This window comes from Nyctibius grandis, chromosome 4 (genome assembly GCF_013368605.1).
Source record: "Nyctibius grandis isolate bNycGra1 chromosome 4, bNycGra1.pri, whole genome shotgun sequence".
In the NCBI taxonomy this organism is placed as follows: Eukaryota; Metazoa; Chordata; class Aves; order Nyctibiiformes; family Nyctibiidae; genus Nyctibius; species Nyctibius grandis.
The window spans coordinates 83,141,673-83,152,171 of NC_090661.1; positions in this window are offsets into that span (position 1 = coordinate 83,141,673).

A 10,499-nucleotide genomic window follows, 5' to 3' on the forward strand; every position below is an offset into this window, starting at 1 on the left:
AAGCACAAATGCAAGAGAGATGAAAAATCAATGACAGAGCTAAGGCTTCCTGCTTGCTGATTTAAATTGTGAATCAAATTGATGCTCTTTAAATCACTGTGATGAATGGGCTGGGCTGTAAGGCACCGGTGGGCTGGAAGGAGCCTTGCTGGTCCCACTGCCTGAAGGCAGGAGAAGTCTCACAAAGGAAAGGCACAGGGAGGTTGACCGGGCAGCCCAGGGCACGTGTTCAAAGAGAAAAACTCAGGAGCTGCAGTGTGATAGCCGGGGGCTCCGCATCAGTGGGGGATTTGATTTGTTCAATAAAACACCTCATACATACAAGAAACTTGCTCCTCCTGGCTGTTCCTTCTTAGCAACCAAAGGGATGTCCAAGGCTTTTTCCCAGCCCTTGCTTTGAGCTGTACCTGGTGCAACAGGGGATGGTTACTCCCCGAGCAGGCACACGCCTGGCTGAGTGGGGCGATGCAGGGTGAAGGCAGCAGTAACTGCTTACACTGCGGGGGGAGAGCACCCCCACGCCTGGGGTGTGTGGGGACAACGCGCAAGAGCTGGGGAGGATGTAAGGGGAATGGGCAAAGAACGGGACAGGGATGGGAGGGAAGCAAGAGGTGCAGGGCTGGGGCCTGAATTCACACGATGGGCCATATCTGTGTGCCAGACATGGTGCCGCTGTCAGCAGTGGTGTCAGGGAATGGAGGAAACCAGGCTGTGGGTGACAGGCCATCTGATGGAGCTGGGGCAGGATGGCCCCCAGGAGGTGCCTCTGCACTCCGGAGGGACACGGAGCAGTGTCGGCGGTGCACTGGTGATTGAGGAGGGGTCCCTGGCGGCCCTGGGACTGTGGGACGAACAGGGGACCCCTTCCCGACGGGGTGTCAGGGCAGGGGACGTGTCCCCCCCGCCAAGATGGGGCTGAGCCTGCCCTTCGCTCCCCGGCCCCCCAGCCCGGCCTCCCTCGCCCGGCACCTCCCGTCTCGGCGGGATCAGCCCTGAGTGGATGTGACATCCATCCGGATGAGGAGGGAGCCCCCCCGCCCAGGGGGGCTGGCGCAGCCTCCCGTTCCCCCGCTCCCCCCACGCCCCGGCCGGGCCCCCCCTGCCCGGGCAGGGGCCCCTTGGCCGTCCCGCCGCACCGGCACCGCTCCGCTGCGGGAGGATCCCGGCCCCGCCGGGCATCCACCGGTGCCACCGCAGCCTGGTGCCGCTGCTCGCCGGTCACCGCTGCCAGGAGGGCGCAGAGCGGCCCCGGCCCCCGCAACAACTGCTGCAACTTTCCCCGCTCCGGCCTCCGCCCCCCGCCGCGCCCCGCTCCGCTCCCCGCGCCTTACCGGCGGTGCCGCCGCCGCATCCTGCGCGCCGCTGCTCCGCGCTGCCACCGGCACGGCACGGCACGGCACGGCTTGGCTCGGTCCACCCCTTCGGGCGCGACGCGGCGCGGCGCGTCGCGGTACGGTACCGTACGGTACGGTACGGTCCAGTGCGGTACGGTGCCACCGGCCCCAGCCCGCTGCTCCTCGCCGCGCTAATCCCGGCCCGGGCCTATCACTCCGCCCCGCTGACAGCCCCGGCAGCCAATGGGAAACCCCGGCCGGGCGCCGCGCCCCGCCCCACCCGATGGCACCGGCACACGCGGAGCCAGGAGCGGCCGGACCCACACCCGCCCCGGGGTGCGCGTCCCCGTGTGCGGGCGGGCGGGCGTGCCCGGTGTAGCACCGTTCACGTCCCCGTGTCCCAGTGCGCACGTCCTGGCATAGCACCGTGAACATCCGCATGTCCCTCCGTCCCGGTGCAGCCCCGTGCACACCCGTGTGTCCCGGTGTAACACCGTGCAGGTCCTGCTGTCCCGGTGTGCACATCCCCATGTGCCAGTATGAACCTGGCGTCGTGCACTGGCGGGCACAACCCCGTATGCCGCTGTGCACCTCCCCGTGTCCCACCGCACACATCCCCGCGTCCTGGTGTGCACATCCCTGTTCATCAGCATGCGCATTGTCATGCATGGCATGTTGCTGCTCAGCAGCATGCACGCTCCTGTGTGACCGTGGGCATGCATCCTCATGCATGGCCCTGTGTGTTATGTCCTGTGCCACAGGGCACAGGTTGCCCCCATGCTCCACCACTGCTTGGGGAACCACGAGGGTGAGAAGACAAAAGCTGCCATGTCCTGGGACACCAGCCACCCCCAGCAAGCTGCTGACCCTTGCCCTGGGGAGCAGATCTCATGCTGGGGACTCATCTCTCTGGGAGTGGGGAGGGTGTCTCACCGCAACCACACCACAGTCACAGGTACCAAAGTGTCCCAGGCCACCAGGGACCTGACACCGCTGTGTCATCAGCAACTCCAAGAATGGGAAACGCCACCCCAGTCTCAGGAAACCACTTCAGGCTACAAGGGGAAAAAAACCCATCCTTTATATCCCACCCAAGGGCTCTGCAGGTACCAGGGGTAGGCATGATCAGAGCCAGCATAGGGCCATCAGGTGACAACGTGAGGGGTGCTGTGGCAGGGGCCCTGGCCACCATGCTGCCACCACGCTGGGCCTGCACGTGGCAGCCGCCGGGGCTGGCAGCCAGCGCTCCCTGCCCGCCCCAGCTGCCAGATCGATTAGCTATTAAACAGCACTTTATTACCAAGCCCAGCAATCGTTATTAAATGTGTGCGAGACGAGAGGCCCAGGGGAACCGGGGCTTCACGTGCACGCTGTGCCTACAAGAGGAATTTGGGGACAACTGCCCCTCCTTGCCACTTTCCCTGCCTGCAGTGAGCCCAGATCCGTGCCTGCCTGTCCTCACTGTCACCCAGAAAGTGTGTCCCCTTCTCCCCTCCCAGGCACAGGGACGTGGGGAGAAAGCAGCAGGCTCAGCAAGCTCTCCTCATGTTTAATGCATTGAAACACTGCCATTTTCTCCCTCCTTCTCCAGGCTCCTGCCTGTGTGGGGCCTCTCTCCCCCACGCCGGGGACCACAGGTCCCCAAGCTGCCCCACACACAGCCAGCTTTCCCAGCAGACTCTGAGAAGCTGGGCTAATTAGGGGCCTCGCTGCTGCAGGATCAACGACCCGATTCCTTCAGCAGCTTCTTGATGGCAGGAGGGCGGGGAGGGGGAAGGCTTTTCTCTAAGCTGCAGCCAGAGTGACAAATTTAACCAAGTGGAAGAGCTCAGAGCTTTCCCGATGTGTCTGTACCAGGACAAGGCATGCCTGCACCTTCACAGCGCCTGCAGGCAGCCCTGCTGAGATCTGCAAGGGGTAAGGGAGAGGTCCTCTCCTGCCACCCTGGCTGGAAATCCACGCTATCCTTGGAAAACACATTTCCTTCCAAACCACGCATGTTTCCCCCACAGTAGCTGCTGCTCTCCCCATCACGCTCTGCTCCGTATCCCCCTAACCTTCCCACATCCCTACAACTCCTGAAGGATGTGTGCCCACATACGTGGGTCAGGCCAGCACTGACATAGGTCTGACTGGATCAGGATTTAGCCCTGGCTCCCCCAACCCCTCCTGCGGTGAATCCCTCCCCAGCTGATGCAGGGCAGGAGGCAGTGGGGAATCCCTCTGGCAGATGACAGAAGTGGACAGGGAGAATCCCCCCTGCTCTACCCCACAGCCCTAGCCCCATGCACTCTAGCTAGAGTGCCAGGAGTGCGGTGCACTGGGAACCCTCTGTACTGTCACTTGGGCACTTCAGCACCTCTAGTCCTTGCAAACAGGTACCACATCCTTCCTACACAAGAGTCCACCTGCTACATGTCATCCCTTCCAACCTCCTGGTCCCTGCCAGTTCCTCAAGCCTGGCCAAAGGCAGCTTCCAGGAGTTTTCCTTCTAACTATTGCCAGCATTGCCCTTGGTCATCTTCACAAACCTGCAACACGCTGCTCCCTCCTGCACCCAGAAGGGTGTGGGTGTCACCAGGGCAGCACAATGAGGAACTTCTTGCTTGGAAGAAACCAACCTGGGATGTCATATTGTCCTGGCAGATGTACAGATCCAGATGACATTTAGGTGGGGAGGGGGTAGACAAGGGCTCCTTCCCTGGCTGGCTCCAGGAGAAAGTGACATACTGCTGATTCTCAGCCTGTCCTGAGGCACACAGGCTGGTGGTCTCTAGAAAGGCATGTGGCACAGCTGGACCATGCAGGTATAGTGTCTGGTGGCAAGCAATAAGGTTTCCCAAGCCTGGCTCTGCAGTGTGTAACTGCATTACTTCTTGTTCCTTGCAACACATTTGCTCTCACAGCAGCAACAGGATGCAGGACAAGGGCAGTGGCATCCTCACATTCACTCTGCGAGCCCTTTCTGCTGAGCAGCCCCCAAGGCCCCTTGGCTATGGGCTCTTGCATACACGCAGACACTGCTTATCTTCTCCTGCCCCAACCACTCAAGGCCTGACAACTTCTCCTGCAGCTGTGGCTCCACATGGAGTAAACACCCTGGTGCACCTCTGGGGTGCTGCCCTGAGCACAGGTGGGCTGTCAGAGCTGTTTCCTCCAGCCCAGCCCATGTCTAAGGCACACCAAAGGGCGTAAGGGCCATATTCTGACTCACTGCTGCCACAGTCAATGGAGCCGTGCTTTGGCCTCAGGGCACAGCATAGCCCTGCAAGTGTGTACAGCCACTCTGTCAGCAGGTAGGTGCTCCTCACCCAGCTCACTGGAAGCACCATGGAAATAGCAAGCCCAGCCCAGCAGGAGATGGGTCTTAGCAAGGGCAAGGGAAGCTGAACTCCCCTCATCTCCACATTGAGGGCCCTGGTGCAACTGGTGAGGCTACACGTATTCCCTCAGGGCCTAGACTTAACTACACTGCTCTAATTAACACCTTCTGCCTCCGGTGCCAATACCCAACCACATCCTAGCTGTATATTAAAAAAGCCACTGCAGTATAAGCCAAGTCTTTAATGGGCTGATGCACTTATCTGTTATCCCACCAGGCTGGTGGTTAAGGATAAATGGTGAAAATACCCGTCCTTGACAGACTGCTACACAAATGAGGCTTTACAACTTACGTAGGGCAAAAAGGCAGTGCTGGAGATCCTGCCTGCCCCTCCTGCCCAAACTGCAGGCTCCTGCCCAGACCTGGATCAGAGGAGAGCACACCCACATCATCCTGTGCCTCTTGCTGCTCCCTTGTGCGGGGCAGGCACGTAGGACCCCAGCAGGATTTTTCAGGGTGAAAGGCATTCTGGCACAGACTGCCAAATGTCTTGCTAGAGAGAAGAGCCAGTGCAGGCTACAGTCTATGCCAGGGGTAGCTGCTGCCCGACTGCCAGTACTCTCCCCAGTGTCCCAGCTCCTACCTGGGGCTGCCCGCTCCCATAGGAAGGACACAGACTTGGAAGACCTGAGGCAAGCAGAGAGGAGGTAGCGAAAGCTGTGTGCTGGGCCTCAGAGCGAGCTGTCACAAAATATTTCTGTAATGCCCCAGGAACACCTGCTGTTACAGAAATCCCCTGAGCCTGTCCCAGCCCTGGGCAGCACCAGCACAGCCAGCGGGCTTCCCCCTGCACCGGCATTGCTCAGGCAGGACGAAGGCAAAAACACCAGCATGTTAAAACCTGTCCTAGGGATGTGGGGCACCATCACAGCTTGAGCCATAAATAATCTCCCTACACAGCAGTTAGGGGAACGATTGTGTGGGAGTATCTCTTGGTAAAAAGATGCTCAGGGAAAAAGATGGTCTTGAAGGAAAGCAGGAGATTTCTGGCTGGTGGGATACACTCTCCACTGAAGAGAGAGCTTCCTGGGTGCCAGCAGGTCACTCAGACCCACCTCACCGTGGTGCATCACCACACCAAAGAGATTAATTTAGTCTGAAACAACCCAAACCACAAGTTCTCTGATGTAGCCTCCCAGGACACAGCTTATGCTGCAGTGCAGATCTTTGGAGCTGCTCTCTGGCTAGTCTCTGCAATGGTAAGATGTGATCCCTACCCCCCATCTTCAGCCTCAAGATTCGCATGGGGAAAGGTGAAAAGAGAAGTAAGAGCAATGAATACAGGGAGTATCTTATGTGGAAAAGAGCCAGCAAACCCCAGGCATACAGCCTGACTCAGCACAGGGAGTGTGTGGTCACATACAGAACTGTATAAAAGGTGTGGAAACCCCTAAAAGGTCAGTTAAGGAGGAGTAATTACAAGCATAGCAAGGAAACTGAGCAAAACCTGACAACATGGAGATGTGTGGAGACACATGCAAAAGACACGTTGAAAGCTTGGAAGCAGTGGATTCACAAGGGGGATGCTGCAGAACAGGCCTGCACTGGTGTGAGGGAGCTCCTCATGCATGTTCCTCTTCCAACCCTGACTTGCACCCTCTGGCCTTGCTTTACTTCTATTTATTTTTTAGCCCTGACTGTATTGTCAGATTCTCTTCTCAAAAAGAGAAAGGGGAAGGTGACATGTACAGGGAAGAGCTGAACAGAAGGCATCATGGGTTCCTGTTTCACCAGCTTACGAGTGGCTCCTGGTGGCACTGTACAAGCTCAGCACTTGCTGAGAGCAGAGTTTGCCCTGTGAGCTCAACACCTTCTCCCATGCAACCAAGAAGTCCATCTGTGGTCCACTCCAACCCTGAGAGCAATGGAGAGTGTCAGACTTATTCTGCAGCCAGAGAGGATACGGAACCAGATCCTTTGCAAAACCCTGGTGAGACTCCAAGGAAAAACAGTGCTGAGAGACTTTACCCAACTTCACCCAACTTCTGGAGTGCTGCATGCACCCATGTCTCATCTTGAGTGAGCACTGCAGAGCTACTTGTGTTCTTGAAACGACCTTGCCTCTGGTCCCGACTTGAGCCTAGTAGAAAACTGTAAAGGAAATGCCTCCAAAGTCTTTGCAAGGCTAAAGGTGTTTAGCCAGCAAGGTGCCAAGCCAACATATAAGGTGATCTTAGGGCAGCAGGTTAGTGTTGGCTTGGCACCATACCAATGCCCTAAAAATAAGTTGTATCCTCCCACAGCACCAGCCTCTGGGGATCCCAGCATGTTTGAGGAAACCCATCCAACCTCTTAGTACACCTTTGACATGGAAATAACTGCATTTTCAATGCAAGGGAAAAAGTCAAGGGGCATGGGTGGGGAAGACTTGCCCAAGATCAGCCAGCAAATCAAGCGCACCTCTGGGAATGAAAGCTTGGATTCCTGACTCAAGGTCGGCTCTAACCACAAGAGCCCTTCAGGCCCCAGTTCCTAAACCTCCCCCTGCTTCCCAAAAGGTGAGGTCAAGACCAAACTGCTCCTCTCTAGACTCTTCAAAAGTACAGCTAGGCATCAGCGCTGCCTTGCAGCAGTGGAGCCGGCTGAAATCTCTGCTCGTTTCAAGGGCATGTTCATGAGGATGAAGATCCCAGCAGGATCAGACCCAAGGCCATGCCCTGGCTCTGAGGGCAGCCAGCACCATATGTTTCCACAGAGTATACAAGAAAGCTGCAGCAGCAGTTGTGAGCTAATCTGCATCCTCCCCCCAGGGCTCAGCTTGGTCTCTCGTCACTACAGATCAGCTCAAGGCCTGACACAGGAGCCCCGCTTTCCTTCACAGGACATCAGTGGTCACTGAAATAACAGGAAGGCCATGGGACTGACCAGTATCCTCTGCTCATTGAGGGTACCTGTGCAATACAATTCCCCAGCTGCCCTGCAAGCACTGTGGGTGTCACAGCCCAGCACTGCTTCTGGGAACAGGCAGCTTCAGACACACTTTGTCCAAAACAATATCTTACAAGGGGACAAAGCAGAAGTGATGGGCACATACCTGGTAATTCATGACAGATACAGTTCTGCCTTGAAAGGGAAGCACCACCAAGCTCAGCTCACTGATCTTGCAGGAGGCACCCTCTTTAAGACAGGAGCTGGGGCTGCCTGAATGACACCAGGCATGCAGTGTACCACAGAGCTAACAGGGCATACGCTGAAGCCAGGCCAGCTAGGTTCACTTAAGTGCTTGTCAGCTTCATTACCCCATCTCTCACATCGTGTCTCCACCAGACTTATCACTGAACTCATAACACTTACAGACACCAGTAGACTTGCACATGAACAGGACCACAGCCCTTTTTATTTCATTTTAGATCATAAATTAAGAGAATTGGTTGGTCTTACAGGAGCAGTTGCAATAATCTTTCCCGCATCCTCTTTAAAATCTAGAAGCTGGCAGTTATTCAAGCTTATAGCAGAAAGTTTTTAGCCCAAGCTCTGTCCTCATCCTACTGCTTGACTGGCAAGGTGAATTCCCCTGATTTTAAGGAAACCCCTGACATCAGGGCCAACTCAGGAAGCTGTTTTGGCAGACTAGTTTGCAGTATTAGGGCTCAACTAGAAACATGCATCTAGCTGAAGCTTAAAAAGGAGACTTACAGATACCTCTGAAGAAAAATGCAGACCCAACTTAGCCAAAGCATATGCTACCAGAAAGGTAGAAACTTGCTGTAACTCTTGACTGAGCAGAGTAGAACAAAGTTCTGGTCTTTCAAGCTTTTGCGCTGAATTGTCTCTTCATTGCTAAGCCACAGTAGATAACACCACCCAAGGCCTATGCTACAGTGCTGTGCAGCCATGCCACAGCCACTCTGCATATAGCAAAACATTACAGATGTGAACACAAAAAGGGTACTGGTTTAGGACCCTTACCATTGCTGTAGTCCTAGGTTACTAGCTCCACTAAACATCTTGATGTGCCTCAGCATACACCTCTACAATGCAGTAGCAGGCTCTAGTGCTCTTTCTGCATCTGCAATCAACCTGCAGAGAAGAAAGAGAAACAGTCTGAGCATTTTGCAGCTGGAAACTGTTCATAACTCCTAATACATAGCTCATACATCTCCATAGCCTTAAGCCTACATACAATATATCCCACAAACCAACAGCTTGTCAGGGCCCTAGAAGCACTAATAAACCTTAGTGGCCCTAACCAGCCTCACCTGGAGCCTCCACCTACTCCTGTCCATAGGCCCAGGGACTCTATTTAAGCTCAGCCAAGGGCTCTTAGTTTCTGCTGAGCAATGTTTTAGGAGTGCTGGTTTCTAGCTTAGCTTGGTTTAGCTGGACTATGTTGATCTGGACCCCTCTCTGTAGGTTGATGCCATAGCTGGACCTTAGCCCTACCCCATCACTATGGTCCTGCCTGGCACCATACCTGCTGTGGTGGTGCGTTAGGGAGCCTGTTTTCAGGCTGCAGGATCTGAAACTGTTTGTTGCTTCCCAGGGCAATGCCAACCCTGTAAGATTTGTCTGGAAAAGATCTAGCACCACCTGAGGCTGCAGCGTCTCAGCCCTAGCACAGCCACTGCTGCTTTGCAAGCTGGCTGAAGTGAGCTGGATTAGACACGATTCCTGAACAGTCCTGAGAGCAGCTCAGCAGAGATGGTCCTGTGGTAACCAGCTCTTGAGGCAGAGGCCTTGGCACTGGATATTAAAGGTAGGAGAGTCTTCACCTTCTCCATGGGCAGGGCCAAGCTTGTGCAGCCATAAGCCAGGAAAAGGCTGGGATGCAACAGAGGCCAAACAAACACAATGGGGTCTCACTTTTGCCTCTACTGTAACAGTAGCTCCCAACCTTGTTATGGTACCCAGAATCTGCCTGGGCTGACTCTCAGCCCTCCTCTGAGCCCTGCTACTAGCAAGATCCTGGGGAAGTGACTCAGCCAGCCCAGCTGCATCAGATGAAATGAAAAGCATAAACAGAGGCTGGTGTGGGAACACCACTTGCCAGCCCAGCACATGTGTTGCTGAGAAGGATAACAAGCAATCCCCAACACAGCTCCTGCAAACAAGGACTCATCACAAGCTGGGGACTCACAGCCAGGTCTGTTTTGGCACAGAAATCTTTTGGCAAAAGCCAGATGTAATTGAGCATTGCACTCCCTTGCTCACGGGTGCTCCCTTACCCCCTATCCAGATCAAGACCACTTTCAAAAAGTCTCCTTGTAGCCAACTTCAGTCACAGTCATTCAATTACAGGGGCAGTATTAAGGGACTCCCTGGCAGATGCCACACTTCTATTTCACAGCAGGAACTGAGAACAGGGTGAGCACAGGGCTGAAACCTCCTAAGGGCAAAATGAACCCTCCCAGTCTAGAAGCAGGATCAGCTCTCTTAGAGCTTTCTGTGCCCCCACTGCAGGGGAAGGAAGGGCTGTCCTAGGCCATAGCTGAGGGCATTCTCAGCTCCTTTAGAAAATTGAAAATCCCTGCTTTGCTTGTCCTTCTGTAAATGAGAAAATCACTGTGCTAACTCAGGGAGCCACTGGGACCCTCGAGGGGCAGGTGCTACATGCCCAGGGGCAGACAGGTACCATGGGTAACTACCCCCAGAGGACAGGCACTGGTGTAAGATGACCCTTCCCCAAACTAGCTTCCATGTTGGGAGGGAATGAGCAGACCAGGGTGCATAGGCAGGTCATTGCTTTCCAGGAAATTTGGGAGCAGGGATTTGGGACTTGCTCACTGTATGTGAGCCCTGCTCTTTTGCCAGGTGAAGCTTTTTATAGTGCCCGTTGCCAGCAG